A 21,657-nucleotide genomic window follows, 5' to 3' on the forward strand; every position below is an offset into this window, starting at 1 on the left:
AATTGTTCTGTTTACAATCACTGAAATAATTTTTTAAAAACTCTAATCTCACCATGCCACTTTGCCTCAAAGCCCTACAAAGTTTCTCCATTGCGGATAGGATGGTCTGCATTTTTTGACGTGGCATTCAAAGCCCACCGTTATCCTTACCTTTTTCTCCAGCTTTAATTACATCTTAATCTTGTCTCCAGCAACTCAACTGCTTGTAGTTCCCTATGCATTTTTTTTCCTTCCATGCCTTTGCCATGCTCTCCCTTCTAGAAGGCACAGCTCCATTTCCCTTCACCTCTAACTCCCCACCCCCCATCTCTACATGACTAACTTTTCACATCCTTTAAGATCCAAATCAGCTGTCAGCTCAATCAAAACCATTGCTAACACTGACCCCCTCCTGCAGGCTTCCCTAAGTGCCGCTCTTCAAAGATCTCATAGAAGTCATTGTTATTACTGCATTTTGCATTTACCATATTGCATTGTAATTATTTGCTTATGTATCCCCATTGGACAGTGAACTCATCAAAAGAAGCCATTGAGCTTTATTCATTCGTATTCAAAGTTTGAGAACCTACAAATATTTGTGGAATTCAATGAATAAATGATGTAGTTGAATTGAATACGCTCTTTGCAGAAACTTTTGGTCTTTCTGATTATTATTGCTTAAAATTTAGTTTTCACTAGACCTTTCCCACCAGGTAGACTTCATAAATTAATTTTTTTTGCTCTGGCTAACCAACTCTAAGAAAAGTAAAAAAAACAAAACAAAAACCAAAAAACTAGTGACCTATGAGTCTAGCTAATATGGTCTAGATTGGAGTATGGAACCACAGAGGAACATAGAAACAAATGAAGTAGGATAGAATGAAAGGAGAGAATACAATTGGAACACACACTGTCAATCATCCCTAACTAGGGTTTTCACTAACGCTATGGGGAGGAGTGATTACTATTTACCAGTGGGATCACATTGTTAGTGGCTCCTGGATTATCTGCAAATCCAGATATCACCTTGAGGTTTATATAAATTCATCTGGAAACCCCATCCCATGTCTTATGGGAAAACCAGTGCTCTCTGCAAACTCCCTGCAGTTTTTCTGGGCTCCCCATTCTCTTGATAACCTCAGGGTTTGCTTTCTGGCTTCTGCTGAATTCCCATTTTTAATTCTCTATCTTGCAGCTGTTTCTTTATTTTCATTTGGCACCAACTCCAGGGTGGGTCCAGCCCTTCCTCCTAGATTTCCCACCCCAAATTCATGAGGGGCAGCTGTGTGTAATAGACCCTTCCTGGAGATTCAAAGATAATGTCTGCCAGATAGGGAGCTAAATGGCAAATACGCAGCACTCTTCAGCAGCTAAGTTAAAACTGAAAACTTGATTTTCTTGCTCTATTCCTACTAACCCAAAGTTAAGCCTCCTGACATTTTCTTCAACCTTCACCTCCACTCTTCCTCGTCATTTACTTCTCTTTTCTTCCCCAATTTCTTATGCATAATGATTTTGTGATCTTTTGTTGTTTCTTTCCAACACACACAGAGCCTCTACTTTCACTTCTTAGGCGTTTCTCAAGATATTATTCTAAACAAAGACAATCTTTACCTAAAGAGAACTCTTGTGCCAGTTTATAAAATAATATTTCCTCATTTCTTGACTAATTTCTGTTTATAAGGTATGTATGTTTATGTGTCAGGTAACTAAAAATTCAATATTGTTCATTTTAAGCCATGTGATTGTTTCTTCCTAACTTAATCTTTTGTAAAATCTTGTGCAGCAGAACACCTTTAGTTATTGCCAATGATTGGTGCTGGAACCAGGTAGTCACCATTGTCATTTTCAAGTCGGGACAACCAAGGAATAGTCTTTACAGAGTTATGTCTGAACTGGGTCTTAAAATAGTCTCGAGTTAATGCCTTTAAATGAACTTTCCTCATGTTTGTATGTATGTATGTGTGGCTAACCTGAATAAATCATTTCTGAACAATAGCAAATATTGGTGGATCCTAAATTTTTGGAATCCCAAAGAGATTTTTTTTCTCTTTTGGAAAGACTTGAATTCGTTATTTCCAGCAAATATTTGTCAAGGTCCTACTGTGGGTCAAACACTGCGGTGAACCCTGGGAATTGAATGGAGAAGAAAAGAGTTGAACTCCCTGCTCCATTGGAGCTTAGATTCCAGCAGGGAACACAGTCAATAGGAAGGAAATAGACAATCACATACTGTGGTAAATTCCATGAAGAAAGTCAACACGGTGATTTGACAGAGAACAAGCTGGGGGAAAGGGAGGTACTCCCAACAGGGTAGTTTGGGAAGTCCTCTTTGAGCTTTGACCTGTTGTCTGAGACCTAGGGGGCTGAAGGAGACAGTCATGCAAAGAAAGGAGAAGATCAATTAAGAGGCCCTTGTAGTAGCCCTGGTAAGAGATGACAGTGACTTCGACTCTGTGTTTGTGCCAGTGGAGAGATAAGAAAGGAGTCCAACTACGTTTTGGAGGCACAGCTATAGTAGCATTTGCTGATAATATATGTATTTAAAAAGAGAAAGAAAGTCAGGGATAATTTCTGTGTTTGTGGCTTGCACAACTACATAGTTAATTTTGGCACTAAGATGAAGACTAGAAGAACAGGTTTAGGTTGGGAAATCTAGTGCTCCGTTTTGGACCCATACATTTGAGATGCCTCTTGGACATTCAAATGGAGATATTGGATTTATGAATCTGGTGTTCTAGGAAAGGTTAGGGCTAGAAGTGTATTTTTGGAGTAATCAGCACAGAGATGCTATTTAAAGTCACAGAATTGAATGAGCTCTCCAGCAAGAGAATTAGCTCTAGAGATGAGGGACCATGCCTGAGCACAGAGGCACTCCAATGTTTAGAGGTCATATAGAAAAATGAGAGACAGAAAGGGACAGAGAAGGAGCGGCCAGTGAGGCAAGATAAAGCCAAGAGAGCATAGTACCTTGAAGTCAAGGAAGAGGTGGGACAATTAATGCAGGACAGAGCCATGTCCACTATCTATTTGCATACCCAGTGCAAGATTCTGCCCAATCTATAAGTTTTCTTAGCCCGCAGATAGAAGTCAAGGAAGGTTTCTAACATCCAATCTTCCAGGAAAGGTTTTGCAACCTATTTGGGTATCTGAAGAGGCAGCATCTCAGGGCATTTGCACATGTTATGGTTCTTCTAGGCTTGGTTGAACACAGTAGCGGTAGGCAGTTAACAAGTGACTCCAGGCTCCCTTCATGTTGGCATACATTTGTTGGCTGATTCTCAGTAGATAATTCCAAAAGATCTTTGTGATGAGAACGAACTGCAAAAGCATGATTATAAAATTAGTAAAAGCAGGATCATCTTTGTTAATTTGTGCCTAATTACTTTTTGCAGGAGGCAGTGATAACTAGGAAGAAAGAGTGGTGCCTCCTTGTCATCCAGTTCCTTGTGGTCAAGTCCAGCTCTAGAAGCATCAATGGAAAGAAACAACTTCTCATCTTATCTTACTATAAACAGCACTGACATTCTAAAACTCATTGCTTGGATGGCAAGTCCTGTGCCAACGTAGGATACAGCCATTTTGATACAGGCTGTTTTGTTGTAGTCAATTTGCTGACACACAGCTTTGACACAGTCATTTTGATGCCAGGAACATCTTGATGTGGCTGCCTTGAAGTGGCTGTTTTGATATGGGAACATTTTGACTCTGTCTAAAAACAAACCAATAAACTTTTCGCCAAGAAAAAGTTATTACCAAGTAATGTGCATTGACAGACCTCCTCACCCACTCCCTGAGCCCCATCTCATCCCCACCCACCCCCATAATAGGATCTGGACTGCAGAGGAGGACAAGGGGGCCCCTGAAAGGAGAAAAATCACCATCAGAGGGGGAGAAGACTGGAAAAGGGGACCCAACTCAGCAATACAACCTGAAGAAAGAGAAATTCTGTTCCTGAACCTATCCTCATTTGCCCCTTAAGAAGAAAGCCAGCGCATCTCCATAACACTGCGAGGGACTAAAGGGACTCTCCTGGAAGAGAAACCCCCATCCTCTCCTGAGAGCTTGCCAGAGCTGTGCCATGACCAGGCATTTCTTTTCTTTTTTTTTTTTTTTCTTTTTCAAGCAAAAGGAAAACAAACAGAAGTTCAAAAACATGTATACTTCCTGTATTAGTGGGAGATACCCAGGAAACTGAGTAACTCCAACCAGGCATTTCTTTGACAGGACATGTACCATTGAATAAAGGACATACAATGGTGCAGGGAGGTTAAAAAGAGCCACAGCCCTGCACACCCAAACAGGAGGCAGCAACTCCAGGGTACCAAGTGATTGATGTGGGCATGGAGGAATCAGACGGTTGGGTTGATCCACGGCTGATAGTTTGTCATTCAGAAGTGACTAGACAATAGGGAAAGGGAAATAAAATGCCTTGGGCCCACTGTTCCACTCATATTATCAGGGATCCATTAGGAATCTATTATCAAGTGTCCTATTAGTTGAATGGAGAATACAGACTGACTTCCTCTAGGGCAAATTCTTCTCCTTTCTAAGAACTCTCTCTTTAAGCAATAATAGAACTAAAACACTTGGAAACCAGTTAAATCATTAATATGAGTAATGGTATAATTTCTCCAGTACTAGGAGTTCATATCATTTAAGCTCATGAAATAAAATGTTAAATATTTTCAAAAGATGAATCTCTGTCTATTTCTGCCACCATTATCTCTTTAAAGACTTGAAATGTTATTTAATTGAGTTTGAAGATGTACGTGGAGGGTGTTGAATGATATGCAGTATGAAAATCTATGCAGGGCACGTGATTTGTTTCCTGGAAATATGAATTTCCCTTCTCCTCAAGCCCATCTTCTTCACCTTTCATTGCAAGCATTTCCTATTTTGTGTTAGTTTCAATCCTTTCCATTTACTCTGATTTCAATTTAGGCCAGCAGATACATATTAAATACTACTATGTGCCAGTCATTTTGCTAGGCACCACAGGGAACAAAAATGTAAGTATGAACGGGAAATAGCCTCTGCTTTCAGGGAATACATCAGGGGCGATGAGCCTTGTCTAGAAACAAAATACAAAACAAATACAGATATCACTAGGCACTCATGCATTTGAATATCATCTGATAAATTTCAGATGCCACAAACTGGCGTAAGCAGAATGATTTGGGACCACAATGACCAGCGTAATTAAACCCTATTGAGAGAAGGAAATGGAGAAGGCATTTAACTACATTTAGCCTACTCTGCGATAAGCACTGTGCTAAGTGCTTTACATATCTTATCTCTTTTAATCCTCCCAGCAGCCCCATTTTACATAGGAGTAAACGGCTTCTCAGCAACATTAAGTACCTTTCCCAAGGTCACACCGCTCAGGTTTGGGACTGGAGGCCAAATTCAAACCTGGAAGAATCCACACTCCTTTCAGTCCCCTCAAGGAAGGCAGCAGTGTGGATTACAGTTGAGTCCAGAGAAGAACTGGCAGCTTTTGACACCGATGTTTGGAAGGATGACTTTGGGTTATTAAAACTGTCTAAACAGAAGGTAAAACAAATGGTAGCCATAGCCAATCTGGATCCACCATTGAGCAATTCAGCAGGCACTTCGATCAAAATAGCTATTTGGTAAATACAACTTTATATAAGCTTTGTCAGGTTGTTGGTGATAGCAACAAAAAAAGTAATAAAAACATAATGTTTACCTTTTTAAATGAATATACCAATTCTTTAGCTTCTTGAATGTAGAAAGTTACGTTTGTCTCCAATGAGAAAACTTAATAATAACAAACATTTACTGAATATTTACTAACGTTGGGCTCTGTGCTGAAAATATAGAATTAGGAACTGAGAGCATGGATTTAGAACCAGGTTTAGAGGGTTCAAATCTTAGCTTTACCACCCATTAATTATTACCTTCACCAGGTTACTTAACCTCACTGGGCCTTAAATTCTTCATCTGAAAGACTTCATAGTGTCTGGTAAATAAATATCTGGTAAGATTAGCTGTTATTATGAAGTTGGAGTATGTTTAACTACTGTCCTGGATAATGAGGGAGGTTCCTGAGTACACCCACCCAGGAATAAATCCAGGCATCCATCTTTGGGGCTCACTGCAAGGTGGGGGTCACACAACAGGGTAAGCATAAAGAAGCCAAGATTCAGAGCATGGTGGCCACCACTCCTGCTAGAGGCCCTGTAAAATAAGGGGAAGTCTGCTGTAGAAGAGAAGTCTTTAAATAACACCAAAGGGAAGTGAGGCTGGCAGAGACACAGTGCTGAACAAAATTCCAGGGAAGTCAGGTAGTCCGCTCCCACTCATGCCTGGCTGCTCCAACAAGCCCCTGACAGCATCTCTGATAGCCAGGCTCTGAAATAACCCCAACGGCCGACATCTGTTAGTAGTCACGTTTCCTACAGTCCCCTCCCACATTGCACCAGGGTTGATCTACGTACTAGGGCAGAAGTGATCGTAGGACACAGCCAAGATTAAGTAATAAAAGACACTATGTCTTCTGTCTTGGTCTCTCCTCTTCCCTCTTTCAGATCACTCATTCTGGGGGAGGCTGTCTGCCATGTCTTGAGCATCGCGACGGAGAGGCTTACATGGTGAGAAATCAAGGCTTCATTCCAATAGCCATGTAAGTGAGCTCGGAAGTAGATTCTCCAGCTCCAATCAAGTCTTCAGATGATGGCGGCCCAGCCAAAGGCTTCACTGCAGTCTCTAGAGAGACCTTGAGTGAAAACCACCCAGCTAAGCCACACCCAGATTCCTGACACTCAGCAACTGGGAAATAATCAATGTTTATTTATTTCCTTTGACTGCTAAGTTTGGGGGTAATTTGTTACTGCGCAACAGATAACCAGCGGAGTGTCTGGCAATAGATAACTTGCTGAGTTATCCCTCATTCCTTTGGGCTTGGATCTGATAAGTCTTGACTTCTCTCCAGTGACACCATCCTACACACACCTGTGCACACACAGACACACACAAACACACGCAGACACCCTTTTCTCTCAGTTCCTTTTTTTCTCTCCAGGAAGTAGGGAATCTTTTCTACAGGGAAAATCAATTGCCCAGAGACAATCCTTCTCTTGCTGTTGGCTTCAGATGTATTGTTTGCCTGGCCTAATCTTCTTAATAGGTTTAGGTGTGCCCTAATTAGGAAGACACATTTTTTTTCTCCTTTTTTTTTTTTTTTCACTTACCCTTCCCCAATCTACTTCCAGGAGCAGATCACACAAAAAAAAAAACAAAACAAACAAACAAAAAAAAACAGTTCCAGGAAGGAAATTTGCTAATAACTTAAAAAGTTAACATATCAAAAATATCCCACCAAATGCATCATCTCCTTTAACAAGCCTATGAGGTACGTGTCCATATTATCTTGCTGGAGGTCACATAGCTGGTCGGTAGCCTCAGCAGGATTGAATCTCAAGTTTGACTCCAGAGCCTGAGCTTTTAACTATCCACACCACCTCCTTACACCAGTTAGTTCAATGTCGTGATATTAGAATCTAATGGAGTGCGGGAGGGGATAGCTCAATGGTAGAGTGTGTGTTTAGCATGCATGAGGTCCTGGGTTCACTCCCCAGTACCTCCGTTTAAAAATAAATGAACCTCATTACCTCCCCCCAAAACAAAACAAATAAAAAAGTAGAATCTAATGAAAAGGTGAGATTTGTGGGGTCTGCTTATCCACAGTAAATACAGCACCTAAAATGAATCATTAATGAATATTAACTCTAAGAAATATTTATTTATTCTAAGTCCAGTTAAGTAGCTGACGTATCCACCTATGTTTCAAACTTGTTTGTAGAGTAGGATCAAACACTTGCCCAGGCAAACTCCTAGGTCTCATACAAAGCAGGGAATTTGGCTGAATGCATACACCACAGTGGGTGGGGTTCTCCGACTTCACTCCAGACCCGGGGAACCCTCGCGGTACGTTCCCTTCCATTCTCCAAAGCAGCTCTCTTACAAGTTCTTGTCTCTCTGCAAATCTGCAGCCATCCTTCCCACCCACACAGATCACTTCTCCTTCCCTCTCAGCAAATGACTCAACATCCACTGATAGGGAAAGTACAAGGCACCGGATGATAACCACCTCAAATTCCTACCACAATCCTGCAGTCTGACCTCCCACCAGACGCACCTCATCCTCCTTCTCTGTGCTCGTGATGGAAGTCTTCCTTCCCCTCTGCAGCTAAAGCCCCTGCCTGTCCTTTGAATCCCAGACCCTCCCACTGTCCTATTGATTTCTCCTTCTCTCTTCATTACTCACCTTTCCCTCCCCAACTAAATCCTTTCATCAATATTTTAAAATGTTCAAATCTCTGCATAATCAATAAAAACAAAACAAAACAAACAAACGAGCATCGTCCCACAGCCTCTGCACTTTCTCTTCCCCTTCTCAGCCACACGTCTCTAGGAATTGTCTACACTTGGTGTCATGACTGCTCTATCCCCCACACACTCCTCACCCCCACCACATCATGGCACACGCCATCAACGTTTTTGTCAATCTGCATCTCTGAGGGTACCAATGACCTTCTTATTGCAAAATCCTAGGGACACTGCTCACTCCATTTATTTCTTCACCTCTCAATGTTTTACACTATGGTTCGCCATCTCTTGAACTGCTTTCTTTGCTTGGCTGGATTTTCTTTCTACTTTTCTGGCTGTATTTCTTTTAAGCTTCTCTTTTGCCAGCCATCTCTTTCCCTGTGTTGGGTCCTTTTCATTTCTCAATCTACACACTTACCCTGAGTGGCCCCATCCACTCCCTTGCCTTTAGTTACCATCTATTTGCCTGTGATTCAAATCCACAATTCTGGCCTAGATCGCCCCTCTGGGACTGGTATGTGTGTATATCAACCTGTCTCATGAACATGTCCACTTAGATGGTCTGGAGGCACTTCATGCTCTTCAAACTCTAACTGCTCCAAAGGCACCTACCTTTCCCTCCCAGCCTCTTCTTTCTGCTGGGTTCCCTGTGCCAGTGAATGGTCCTACCATTTACCCAAAGCTAGAAATGTGAGTGTCATTCTCAACTTCTTCTCCCTCATCTGTACCCCATTTCCAGTCAAGTCTGAGTCTGATGATTATACCTTTAAATATCTCTGGAATCCACTTACTTACTTTCATTTCATCTACCACTGCCTAAGCCAAGCCCCCATCTTTTCTACCCAGGATTACCCCAAGCAACTCCTGGCTGGTCTGCTTGCCTCCAGCTTGTCCATCTCTAATCCATTCTCTATCATGCAGCCAGTGATTTTTCTAAAGTGCAAATTTTTCAAGATAAAACCCTCACTTCTTGGCATGGCATGTGTGGCCTCTTATGACCTGGCCATCTGTCACCAAGCTCTCCTTTGTCCCCTCTGCTCCCAGACAGTCTTCTATCTGGCCTCGATGAGCTGAGACTGGATTCTCTGCTAGAAAAAACTTCCTAGTCTCAATCTAACTCCTCCTCTGGAACATCTTCTCACCTCCACCAACTTATATGTCTGTGTGTTCCTACCTCTTTTGGATTAGGGTGAAGTACTTTCCTAGGCAGGCTCTTGAATCTCATGCAAAGCAGGGAATTTGGCTAAATACATATGTCATGGTGATGGGCAGCTTAGGTCGACATATCCCTTAGATACTTGCTGATGTCCCACACTTCTTTCAGTCATAGTACACTTGTCTGTTTTCTCTCTTTAGACCCAAGGCACTTCGAGTACAATGGTTAAGAATTCGGGCCCTGGAGCAAGATTGCCTGGATTCAGAATCAGACTCTGCAATGTCCTAATTTGGTGCCATTAGACAACTTGCTAATCTGTGCCTTCGTTTTGCCATCTGCAAAATGGAGATGCTAAAGTACCTACAGAGTTCTTGCTAAGATGAAGTGAGAAAAGCTAAGTATAGCATTTTGAATGGCTCCTGGCACATAGTGAGCACTCCAAAGAAGGCTGTTACTACTTCTGAAGGCAGGTACTGTGTCATTTATCTCCACAGAGCTCCTCACTAAATATTTATGAAATGAATAAATGAAGGAAATGTTTGTATCTAAACTTGTCATCAAAATTCTTAACATTAACCCCAAAGTGAATAAGAAATACACTAAGCACCACACATAAAAATTACATCAGTATGGTTGCTGGTCACTTGGAGCTTTTTGGAAATGAGGTCATTCTATTTCTACCCGAGTGCTCAGGGAATTATACTCCCTTGAGGGGGAAGGTCTGAATCGAACAGGACACCTCAAGGTTCTTGAAGGCGTCATGACTGACTCTGAGGTAATGTCTTCTTTACATAAATGTGACTGTTTAAGAGCAAGGAAACACGAAGGTAACTGTTTTAACTTGTTTTCCAACAATTTAAGACTGACGGGCCCTCCCTTCTGCCAGTGTCACAGACACCTGTGATCTCACTCATCCTGCTCAAGGAGAGGGCTGTGTTCCGGGGGTGCTTTCCCTTCCAGAGTCAGAGATGCCAGACTTTACCATTTTTCATTTGTTTGGGTTTATTTTGGTGGGGGGGAGGTAATTAGGTTTATTTATTTATTTTTAATGGCAGTGCTGGGGATTGAACCCAGGACCTCATGCATGTTAGGCATGCACTCTACCACTGAGCTATACCCTCCCCTCTGATGCTAGACTTTAGTTCAGACTTCACGAACTTGTATGATTTAAAAGTCAGTTTTTAATAGTGACACTATATTCCTACCACAGTCCTGCAAACTGGCCTCCCACCAGATGCTTAGTTTGATCAGAGAAGAGATAGAAACAGAGTAAAATTGTTTAACAGAGGTGGGTTTGTTTCCAAAAAGCAGTCTAAGAGGGAACTGAGGCCACCTAAGAGAGTTTCAGAGTAGGAGAAAAAGCCGGACCAGACTTAGGCATGGCACCAAGCTGCCAAATGTGTGTGTGGGGTGTGTGTGTGTGTGTGTGTGTGTGTGTGTGTGTAAATAAATGTGCATCTCACTCTTATTACCGCTGATCTTCCTCACGGGCCTCCTGTCTCTTCTAGCGTTAGAGAAACACTGACATAGTATTTCTGTCTTCATAAAGGAAGGCTGTCATCTAGGGAAATGACCTTGATAGACTGAACTATAAATACAATATTAATCAGAGCAGTTTGCTCTTGCGTGTGCCCCTTTTCCCAGTACCCCAGAGCAGTCCAGGAGACAGGCAGAAAAGCACAATCCCTCGCCATTCCATGAGCGTGCAGGTAAAGGGCAAATACTCCAACACAGTGGGACCGTGACCTGAGTCTGGCTTCCAGGGAAAGTGATTTTCCAAGACCGGCTACATCTAAATGGATCCCAGAGGCTGCACCTCTGTGCTAAGCGGTCTCTGTCTTGGTGTCATAGGGCAAGGTACTAAGGAAAACAAAGTTAGGGGTTTAAATCACATAAAACTAGTCACCTTTGCTCTCTGCACCGCCCTTGCTCCAGGGCCAGCCGTCCTGCAAGTGGCTGACCTCCAGGATGCCCGAGGTTGGGAAGAACGCTCTGAAAGAGCATCACCCAGATTGCCACGAGTGGGAAGCAGGAACTCACAACCCCTAGCCCATGGGCAATAAGAATAGCACATGACATCAACTTGTTCTAGACTCTCACTGGACGTGAGTGTGATTTTTCAAACAAATGCTTGATTTCGACAAAACCAGTACTCTAGACGTACCCCAAATAAATGTCGTCCAGTGGACATTCTGCCCAGTGAAAAGAATGTTTTCAGCGTCGAAGTTGAATGTGGAAAGAGGGGCCGCCTGTTCCTCCTTGCCTAAGAGCTTCGGCGGCCAATTCAGCTGCCCTTTAACAAGTCAGAAACTGGTTTTCCCACTGCCAGCACTGGGTCCTCTACGTGAGGCTGGAGAATTCAGCTGCTCTCTCTCTTCCTCTAGTGACCTGCTGGGTAATTAAGGTCTGTGGAGTTTCTTTCTTTTCTTTTCTTTCTTTTTTTGTTTTTAAATCAGAACTAAGCTGACACTCTTCCTGACGACGGGGAGGGCAAGGGCAAGTTAAAATCCACCTCCAGCTCCGCAGGGAACCAAGACGCTGAGGCTCCTTCCTGTCAGCAGGTGTGAGTCAGACATGCCAGGGAGCAGCAACATCCAGTAAGAAGGTGCCATTTTGTCGTCAGTGTTCCCACCACCGGGAATAAATAGTTTGAGAAAACGATCCAGGATAAAAGAACGATCCGGCTGGGAGTCAGCCTGAATAGAAGGTTCCCATTGAATACTGCTTCATTATGCAACTCGGCCTTTCACTGAGGGATTCCAACTCTCAGTGGAACCAATTGTGACAAGGAAGTGCTGACAGCCCTGGGAACCAGCAAAGCAGGTCTTTGACTCGTCGCTTTGAAGCCCAGTCCTATCACTGAATTGTTCCTTGAGTGTAAGCAAGTGAACTTGGCCTCCTGGGTCTCAGATTTTTGTTTTTTCTTTTCCAATCTGGAAAGTGGGATCTGTAGCCTTTACCTTTAGATTCATGTTTTCATATTGTGCCTGAATTGGAGAAAACCATCATGCCACTTTTTAACCATCCCTCAAACTTCCCCAGAGATACTCCTCTTGTCTTCCTGTTTGTTTTACACCAAGAAGGTTTGCCTTTGCATCTCTTCTGGTCCCTGCTGGAGAGATGGCGACTGGCTTGATGTTTAGCCCACACTAGGTAAGCATCAAAGGAACCTAAACAGACTCAGGACATCACTGTCCCATAACCAATTTTCTAATGAGGGTGATCAGAATTTAACCCCACAGCTTCATTCCGTATCATTTATCATTTCTGAATGTTTAAGCTTTAATTGTGTATTAAGCTAGATGTAGTTCATTCGAAACACATTTTGAAAGGAGAAACTGCAGTTCATCTCAGAGAGTGGGAAGATTTCTATAAATCCTTTCACTTGTTTCATTATAAAGTCCAGAATTTTAAGCAGAAAACCCCACCAAATATTATTTCACAATTTCTGTGGTTCTTAACCTAAAGTGTACATTGAACATATTTTGGGGCCCCACTTGAGACCTGCGAAAGCAGAATCTCTGGGGTTCTTGGGCAAGTGAAATTGGCAAACTTGCCACCATGTGATTCTGATTCACACACTTGGATAAGAACCACAGAAAAAGTTACTTGGATCAAATGGGCCCCAGGTGACCCTGGTGAAGCCTTTCCTTTCTCAAGTGATGCTGATTTCTTCCTTCCAGTGGCTCTGGCCAAGAGCCTTGGCATCATCCTTAACTTTTATTCTCACACCTCACATCAAATCTATCAGCAAATCTTGTTGGCTCTGTCTGCTTTCAAAATATACCCAGGACAGAAAAGAAAAAAAATGTTTTCAGACAACTAGGATTTATCACTTTTGCTGATATCCTAACATAGTCTTTTTTCTACCAAGTAGCTTAGGGTGATTCTGTTAAAATTTAAGTCTAATCATTTCATTCCTTTGCTCAAAAACCTCCTGTGGCTTGCTCTGCCCCTGAGAGTAAAAGGCAAAGTTCTGGCCTTGGCACTTGAGAACCTGCTGATCTGGAACATGCCACCTGCCTGCCCTGTCCTCCTTGGGTCTACTGCTCCAGCCACAGGGGCCTCCCTGTTGCTCTAGACACATTCTCAACTCAGGATTTTTGCATTGACTCTTCTCTCTTTCAGGAAAGTTGTCCTCCACAGGCATCCACATGGCTAACTCCGTCACCTCCGTCAAGTCCTAGTTCAAGGGCCGCCTTCTCAGTGACCTCCCCATGGCTACCCAGACTGCTCTATTTCACTTGCAGCCTCCTTCCTTCACCCCAGCCCTCCTAGTTGCTCTTACTCTGATCTACTTCTTTCTCCCCCAAAGCACTTATCATCTTTCAATATATAATCTATTTACTGTGTTTTCTTTATCGTTTATCTTCCCCGGCTAGACTGTAAGACCCATAAGGGCAGGAATCTGTGTTTGTTATGTTTCCTAACGTATCCCAAGCGCCCAGAACACTACCAAGCATGTAGTAAATGCTCAATAAATATTTGTAGCATTATAAATAGAAATTTTTGAATGCAGAGAGAGCAAACCTGGTGAGTGATACATCTTGCAGAAGGCTGCCTCCACGGAGTTCACTTCTAATTGGATTTGCCACTATGGGGACAATCATAGCTTTTATGAGGTTTTAAGGCCTTTGCAGGGCTGTATCCTACAAATGCCATGAACGATGCTGCTCCTGTTTTTCTAATCAAGACCTGAGCTGTTGAACTACTTCTGTGCTGACAACCAACAGCTAAATCAAAATAGTTGCTAGAAATTTTACTTTAGCTTCATGTCTGAGTGTTATTACATAAGAAATGGGGTGTAACAGAATATGGCTTTGGTCCTGGGACCTCCAGCTTTGACCAGATGGGTAGGAGTCCAAGACCACTGTCAGAGGGTCCCTCTTTGAAGTGTGTTAGTAATAGAAACTCAATACATTGCAGAGAAGATGTTTCTTTTTTAATGTTTTTTTTTTTAAAGAGAGCTGGAGATTTCACTTGGCATATCTATTTTTATATCATTGGGCTTTATCACGATCTCCCTCCAAAATGGTTAGCCCAGCAGGGCAGAGAGATCAAGAAGCAGCGGCACTCGCCCCTGGTGGAAGCCGTCTCTGAAACCTTCCCCCTCACAGGACAATGCTCTTAATTAGCTGCACCATATTTCCCAGAGAACAAAAGCTCCCCACCCCTCACAGGAAAAGCTTTTCCAGGAGATATCTCATTGGGGAAGCGCCAGGCACACAACAGGGGGAGGAGAACAGACAGGCTGTTCTGGGCTCTGCAAAGAGACACAAACTCTGGATTCCCGAGGGAGTCGCAGAGGTTAGCCCGGCACATTTTTTCTCCACGTGACGAGCATGTGCTTCACACAGCCTGACGTGGCTGACTGCAGAGGCCCCTCTTCTCCTCCCACTCCCTCAGCCACTAGCTGGGCTTAGGAACCTTGTGTGCGTGTGGTGGGGGCCCAAAATCAGCAGGAAGAATCTTCAGAATCGAGCATCTGGGGAGCAGTAGGGAAGGAACTGGGAGTTTATTTCAGGTGACAGACATAGAGCAGGCCCCGATTTTTTTTCCTGAGACTATAATAATATTTCTGGAATGGGGATGCTTGAATCATATGTCTCTTCATATCACTGTGTGGGAAGTCTCAGTTACAAGCCTAACAATGGAAGAGACAGTGGTGCCTCTCGGACGTGGTGGGGGCCCAGCGGAGGCGTCTGGAAGCTTGCTGGGGGCGGCAGTAGGGGTGGTGGGAGGGCAAGCAGAAAGGGCAAGTAAGGGGGAAGAACTGCCTCACCTGGGCCTCTTCGGGGAACCAAGAGGAGGGGCCTGAAAAGTCTCTCCACAACAGTTTTGCTCCCCCACCCCGCCCCACTTTAAATGTGTATTTTGAAAAACACAGAGGGGAAAAAAAAAGTCTTGTTTAAGTGCCTCTTCCTGAGTAAGTCCACTGTCAGGAAAGGAAAATCCAAATGCTCAAATAGTCTATTTTTGTGCCCAGAGGCTCCAGACCCTGCACACAGACTCTTCCTCACTCCGAAGGAAAGGAAACTGGGCGTGAGGCCTCTGTGAGAGGCCGGAACTGAGGAACTGGCCTTACTCGAAGGCCTGTTCTCTGTGCAACCTCCATTTTAGGAAATAAGGATTCAAAGCAGGATGCCTTGGGACTGGCCTGAGGCTGGCGTTGGTTAAAAACAAACAAAAAAGCCTTCTCTGATTATTCTGTAGGCAAACAATGGTGGAGGTAGACTCTCATTGGAAAGCTCAGTCAGCTGCCTTAGTGTTCCGCTTCTCCGGGTTAAGGTTTACTGCCATCACCTGCCTCTCGGCTACCAGGCAGATAAGGACGAGAGGCTTGATTAAGAGTCTTAAGCTTTGATGTGGAGGCCAAGCCAAGTCATAATCAGTAATAAGCATAATAAAACAGCAGCTACCTGGGTGGATAAGGCCTCTGTCTGTATATTTTGCATGCATTTTCTGTGCCATTCACAGGTTTTTTGTTTCTCCTCTGTATGGCCTTTAACCAGCTCAAAAGAGGTGCTTAGGGCATCCAACCAAGGAAATGGGGTTCAGATCACTCCCCATTTCAGTCCAGCATGGCCCTGCCTCCCTCTTCACTTTGCCCAAGGTCGCCTTTTGTGAGGACCAAAGGGTACACTGAGAAGGGCAGTCCAGCTGGGAATAGTCACACCTCTTAGGCTATTTCTGTCTCCTCTGCTCTCTGGCTTGTGAAGCTGATCTTAAAAAAGGACCTCTGTTTTTAAAAGGTTTGGGCAGAGGAGGTATGGGGGCGCAAGGGAGGGTATGGCTCAGCGGTAGAATACATGCCTAGCATGCATGAGGTCCTGGGTTCAATTCCCCAGTACCTCCATTAAAATATATATATATAAATAAGCCTAATTACCTCCCACAGCCTTCTCAAAAGAAATAATTTTAAAAATAATAATAAAGTGTTTCCTGGGGAGCTGGTGACTGGGGATGGAGGAAGGAAATTGGAGACGTCCCGTTAAAGGGAGAGACTGATTCCTCTGGCTTTCCTGGCTTATTAACGCTGACCCTGGCGCAGGGAGAGCCTCCTAAGATGCAGATCTGATCATACTCCTTCAGTGGCCCCTCCGTACCCTTATAAAGTCCACATATCCCCACTGACCTTTACAAGTCTCCTCATGAGCTGGCTGAGTCTTGCCCTGCACACCCTCCCCCTGCCCACCACGGTTTAGCACACTTCTCCCGGCCCCCTCCCCAACTCTGCCAGCTCCGCTGAATTTCTTTCAGTTCCTCAAATCTCTGCTTCTTCTCTCCCTCCGCTTTCAAATATGCCTTTTCTTGCTGCTCCTGACTCATCCTTTAAGTTCTTCCACTGCATCTTTCTACTCCAGGAAGCCTTCCTTCATCGCCATGACTCCGAGTTAGGCTTCGCCCCATGAGCTCCCACAAACCTCCTACTTAACTGATCACTTACACGCTACTTTGTAATTATGTGTTGGTTTGTCTCTCCTGCTGGACTGTAAACACCCGAGGGCAGCACAAAGGCGTCTGTCCTGCCCACCATTTCCCCCAGTGCATGGCCAGTGCCTGGCACACGGTAGTGCCCCATAAGGATTTGTTGAATAAATGGGCATTATGCCAACATGACCAAAGTCCCAGTGGTCCTTCCCAGCTTTGCATTTGCCATGTTTATTTTAGTTAAGTGTCTGCCGGGACACAAGGAAGAGCCCTGAATTAAAAAGATATGTGATGTATTTGGGCTGTCTGGCGTTCCTTCTCATTTCCCAGCGTGCCTTGCCAGGGACCCCGTGTGCAATTTTCTCCGTCAGGTTAGGCCTTCCGGTGGAGTTCCTTGTTTGTGTACATATTGTCCCTGTTTGTGTCAGATTTAGCCATTTATTCTATTTTTCATTAATTTGAAAATTAATTTATCATTATAACTATGTTCAAATGATTTCATATTTATGCCTTATCTTCCCCACAATTTTGTTCAGAGTAGGAAGAATGCCTTCTTTTGTCAGTCCCTTTAATACCTAGTGTTGTTTTGGTTCACAATTTGTGTTTAATGATAGGGTGATAGGATGACTTAAGTCCAATTTGTGTTTAAAAACTGAATTTAGCCGGGAGGGTGCAGCTCAAGCGGTAGAGTGAATGCTTAACATGCATCAGGTCGTGGGTTCAATCCTCAGTACCTCTAAGAATAAATAAATGAGTAAACCTAATTACCTCCCCCCACAAGCAAAAACCTGACTTTATTACAGCGCCATTGTGGGAATTCATGCTAGATATATTCGGTGATGTGGCAATTGGACCAAGTCTCTTAAAGGAAACTGTGGTTTCAGGATGGGCTTGGAAACCATAGCCCAGAACTCTCAGGGCGCCGCAGCCCCAGTCGTTTGGCAGGAAGCCCGCAGCCTGGGAGAACTGTTGTTCCAGGGTGCCCTCTAGTGATCCAAGGCCCCACTAGGTCGGAACCCAGGGCCAGAGGCTCTTGAACTTCAGCAAGAAGCAAGATCAATGAGAGAGCCTCATAAAACTACAGATGCCAGGATGTCAAGCCAGCTGGGAGGCCAATCCTTTGAATTGATACCTACAGGGATCTGACGCACGGTCCACGGCTCACACGTTGTGAAATAGTGACTAGGTGATGCCCATCAAAGGAAGTGTTTCAGGTATGTAGTTTGAGGACACCCAATCTCCTTTCGCTTGGAGGAATGGGTCACTGACTCACTGCTGACTACTCAAGTGTGGACGCAAGTGAGAAAGGGAGGCACAGAGATAGCCTCGACCTTTGGTATGAAATACAGTCCAGGTCACACAAGAACAGCCAGCAGCAGTTTTAGCTGGACCACTGAGCAAATGTTTCAGGGAGGACTGTGCTACCTTCTCTTGATGCCCGTTCTTCAGTCTAAAGGAGGGAAGCCCCCTCCTCTTTTTCAACCTTCCTTGGCAATGGGTTCCTGGTTTCTACTGAACACACACTCCATAGCCAACACTGTGTCAGATAAGTTCATGTGTAGCAGTGTATCATCTCTGGAAGTCCCTGGTGAGGGGTGCCTTATACCATTCAAGCAGAGGGAAGGATTGTGGGCACCTGGGTTCAAGGATAGGCAACAGCTAGAATCTGCTTTCCTGCACTCTGTACTTGTGCTCTGTTTAAGCAAATTCACTAGAAAGAGAAATTGACCAACAACCACATCCTTTACTGTAAAAGAGCCAATTCCTGCTCAGAAATCAAATGATGTGCACCAATGATTTAAAAAAAAAATTGTACCTCTGAATCCCTATCAGTACAGTCATTCCTTGGTGTCCTTGGGGCATGGGGGTGAGGAGAATTGATTCCAGCACCCCCAGCAGATACCAAGATCTGAGGATGCTCAAGTCCCTTACATAAAATGGTGCAGCACAACCGGCTTCCACATCTGTGGGTGCAGGACCCATGGATCCAGAGGGCCGGCTACACTTATCTTCCTCCCTCTTGATAATTTCAGTTGAAGGCTGTTGCTTTAATTAGGGGCTGTTACCACATTAAAATGTTTGTTGAACCTTGCAAGGTGATAAATTACTCTGATTTGCAATCTAGTACTTAGGTCTAATTATTTTATGTGCTTTTTATATACTAATAGCACCTAATGAATTCAGTTAAATGGTAAAATCACATTTATTGAATGTCTATGTGTCTGGACACTGTGTGGGCCATGGAAATATAAACGAGGCTGGGTGAGGCTGAGTGCCTACCCCATGGGGGATCAGAGCCAGGAGGGGCCATTATCTCTGAGGCAATGTGATGAGAACCTCACCAGAATTATGAACCCAGGGCTAGGATAGCCCAGCACAATGACATCTCTCCTTGGGAGCCAGCAGAATAGAGAAAGGCCATGACAGATACACATTAATATTCTAATAATTGATGAACATTACAATTTCCATCAGGAGTGGGGAAAACTACATCGCTCACTTCCAAATCATCTTGCACAAAAGAGTTATCAAACCTCTCTTCTCACAAATAACAATGTTTTCTTTCATACTACCCATGCCTTCCCCTCTCCTCCACGATTCCTGTATCTTTAAAACAAAACATGAAGTGCTGGCCTGACGCCATCTGATTTAAGTCCTGCTTATTTGCTTGTCCGGAGAACTTTTAAGCATAGGCTCACAGAGTCCTTAATGAGAAAGCTCATTAAAAAGCCGTCTGAAATCGGGAAACAAATTACAGGCACAACACAGTCCACACTTTCCCTCTTCGTTTCCTTCTCCCCCTCCCAGGCTGCAACATTATAAATGACAAGGCGGCGTGAGTCATCAGGTCGAAAAAAGGCACGGCCCGGATGGGTCTGTCTTTACCTTCCCGCTTTGATGACACTTCTCTTGCTTCACTGCATGCACTGAAATGTTGCCTAAACAGCAGGAGGGCCCTGCACTTGTAATGATGGCCTTGGTAAGCCTTTGATTGTGTGTATTTGGGTGGAACTTGAGCTTGTAATTGGCGATTGCACACACTGTCTGATTTCAGAGCCTCTCCCTAGAAAGCTTGTTTAATCCCAGGGGGAAGGGGAAGTTTTTTTTCTTCTAGGTGTATCTGTGATCACCCTCTGAAGGTTTCGCCAGGAGCATTACTTCAGTGTGGCAGCGATCATACTCAGGGCTGGCCCAGCTGCAAAGTGTCTTAAGAGACCCCCTATTCCTCTCCAGTCTGGAATTTCATGAGCTAGGCTAGGCTTCCTGCCTCCTGGTTCAAAAGGAAGTGATGGTGGTAATCGTCCACTGGGAGGAAGAGATGGGAGGTGGGCTGTTTCTTTTCTTCCTTCTTCTCATCCTGGAGTTTGTGAAAGGAAGGCTACAAATACCAAACAATCCTTCCACACCTGGTACCTGGGGGCAATGTCTGTGGGGAAAAGGAAATCCTTCCTGCCACCTTGCCCCTATATATAATTCGCCAGGGCTAAGGCACTTAGAATTAAATACTCACAACATGGTTCTTTTCTGTGCTGAGGCAGAGAGGTTACATCCTTTACAGACAGAAGGCTAGGGTTGAGGGCCTGCCTTTCCAGTTGCTAGCTGTTTGACTCTTGAGAATTTGCAAAATCATCTCTAAATCTCACCATCTAACATGTGCCAGGCTTAATGAGAGATGTCACTGAGAGAAGTCACTGGCTCAACCTTGAAGTTCTGCATAATGTCCGGGGGAGACACACATTGTCACAACACAATAAGGTCCGTGCTTTACCGGAGCTACAGAAGGGCTCCCAGGAAAGTGAGAGGAGGGCACTGTGTATGTTTTGGAGGTGGGAGAGACAAGGGAGAAGAGGAGAGGGGGTGAGACTATGGTTACAGAAGGCCTCCCAAATCAGGAGCTTGAGCAGGATTTTGAAGAAAAAAGAGAATTCACAGAGAGAGAGAGAGGGGAAGCTGACAACATTAGAGGGGTGGCAGAGGAAAGGAATCTGAGGACAAGACTGGGGAGTGGGCTGAGAAGTAGGAGGAGAACCAACAGACTGGCTTCAAAGGCTGCAAGAGGCCAGCTACCACGGGGACTGATCGGCACCCACCGGACCAGCGGCATTTAGGGGACGATCACAGTGGAGAGTGAGTGGGAGGAGAGCAACAGAGCTAACGAGCATGTTCTCTTAAAAATTAATATTATTGAGTTGATTTACAATATTACATGGGTTTAAGCATAGTGATTTCAGTATTTTTATGGATTATAATCCATTAAAAGTTACTACAAGATAATGGCTATAACTCCCTGTGCTGCACAATGTATCCTTGTGGCTCATTTCTATTATACATAATAGTGTGTATCTCTTAATCCCTTACCCCTAACTTATTCCTCCCCCATTTCCTCCCTCCACTGGTAACTGTGAGGTTGTTTGATACGTCTGTGCATCTGTTTCTTGCTATGTTCACTGGTTTACTTTTTAGAGTCCACATATAAGTGATATTATACAGTGTTTGTCTTTCTCTGTCTGACTTGTTTCACTAAGCATAATATTCTCTAGGTCCATCCCTGTTGCTGCAAATGGCAGAATTTCCTTTTTTATGGCTGAGTAATATTCCATTGCATATATATATCCAACATCGTCTTTATTCATTTGTCTGGTGATGGACACTTGGGTTGTTTCCATATGTTGGCTATTGTAAATAGCGCTGTTATGAACTTTGGGATGCATGTGTCTTTTTGAATTAGTGTTTTC

At 44.0% G+C, this 21,657-nt stretch overlaps 1 long non-coding RNA gene and 1 other non-coding gene across 2 annotated transcripts; both read right to left on the reverse strand.

Annotated features, from left to right (window-relative positions):
• Window positions 1-513: 513 nt before the first annotated feature.
• Window positions 514-6,667, reverse strand: LOC116658637. Its single transcript, XR_004313860.1, has 2 exons — window positions 6,444-6,667; window positions 514-3,300 (listed from the first exon to the last, which is right to left on the reverse strand). It is a non-coding gene; the product is annotated as an uncharacterized LOC116658637 (long non-coding RNA).
• Window positions 6,668-10,539: 3,872 nt separating this feature from the next.
• Window positions 10,540-10,613, reverse strand: TRNAV-AAC. Its single transcript has one exon. It is a non-coding gene; the product is annotated as a tRNA-Val (tRNA).
• Between the last annotated feature and the right edge of the window lie 11,044 nt (window positions 10,614-21,657).

Source organism: Camelus ferus, chromosome 21 (genome assembly GCF_009834535.1).
Source record: "Camelus ferus isolate YT-003-E chromosome 21, BCGSAC_Cfer_1.0, whole genome shotgun sequence".
Lineage (NCBI taxonomy): Eukaryota > Metazoa > Chordata > Mammalia > Artiodactyla > Camelidae > Camelus > Camelus ferus.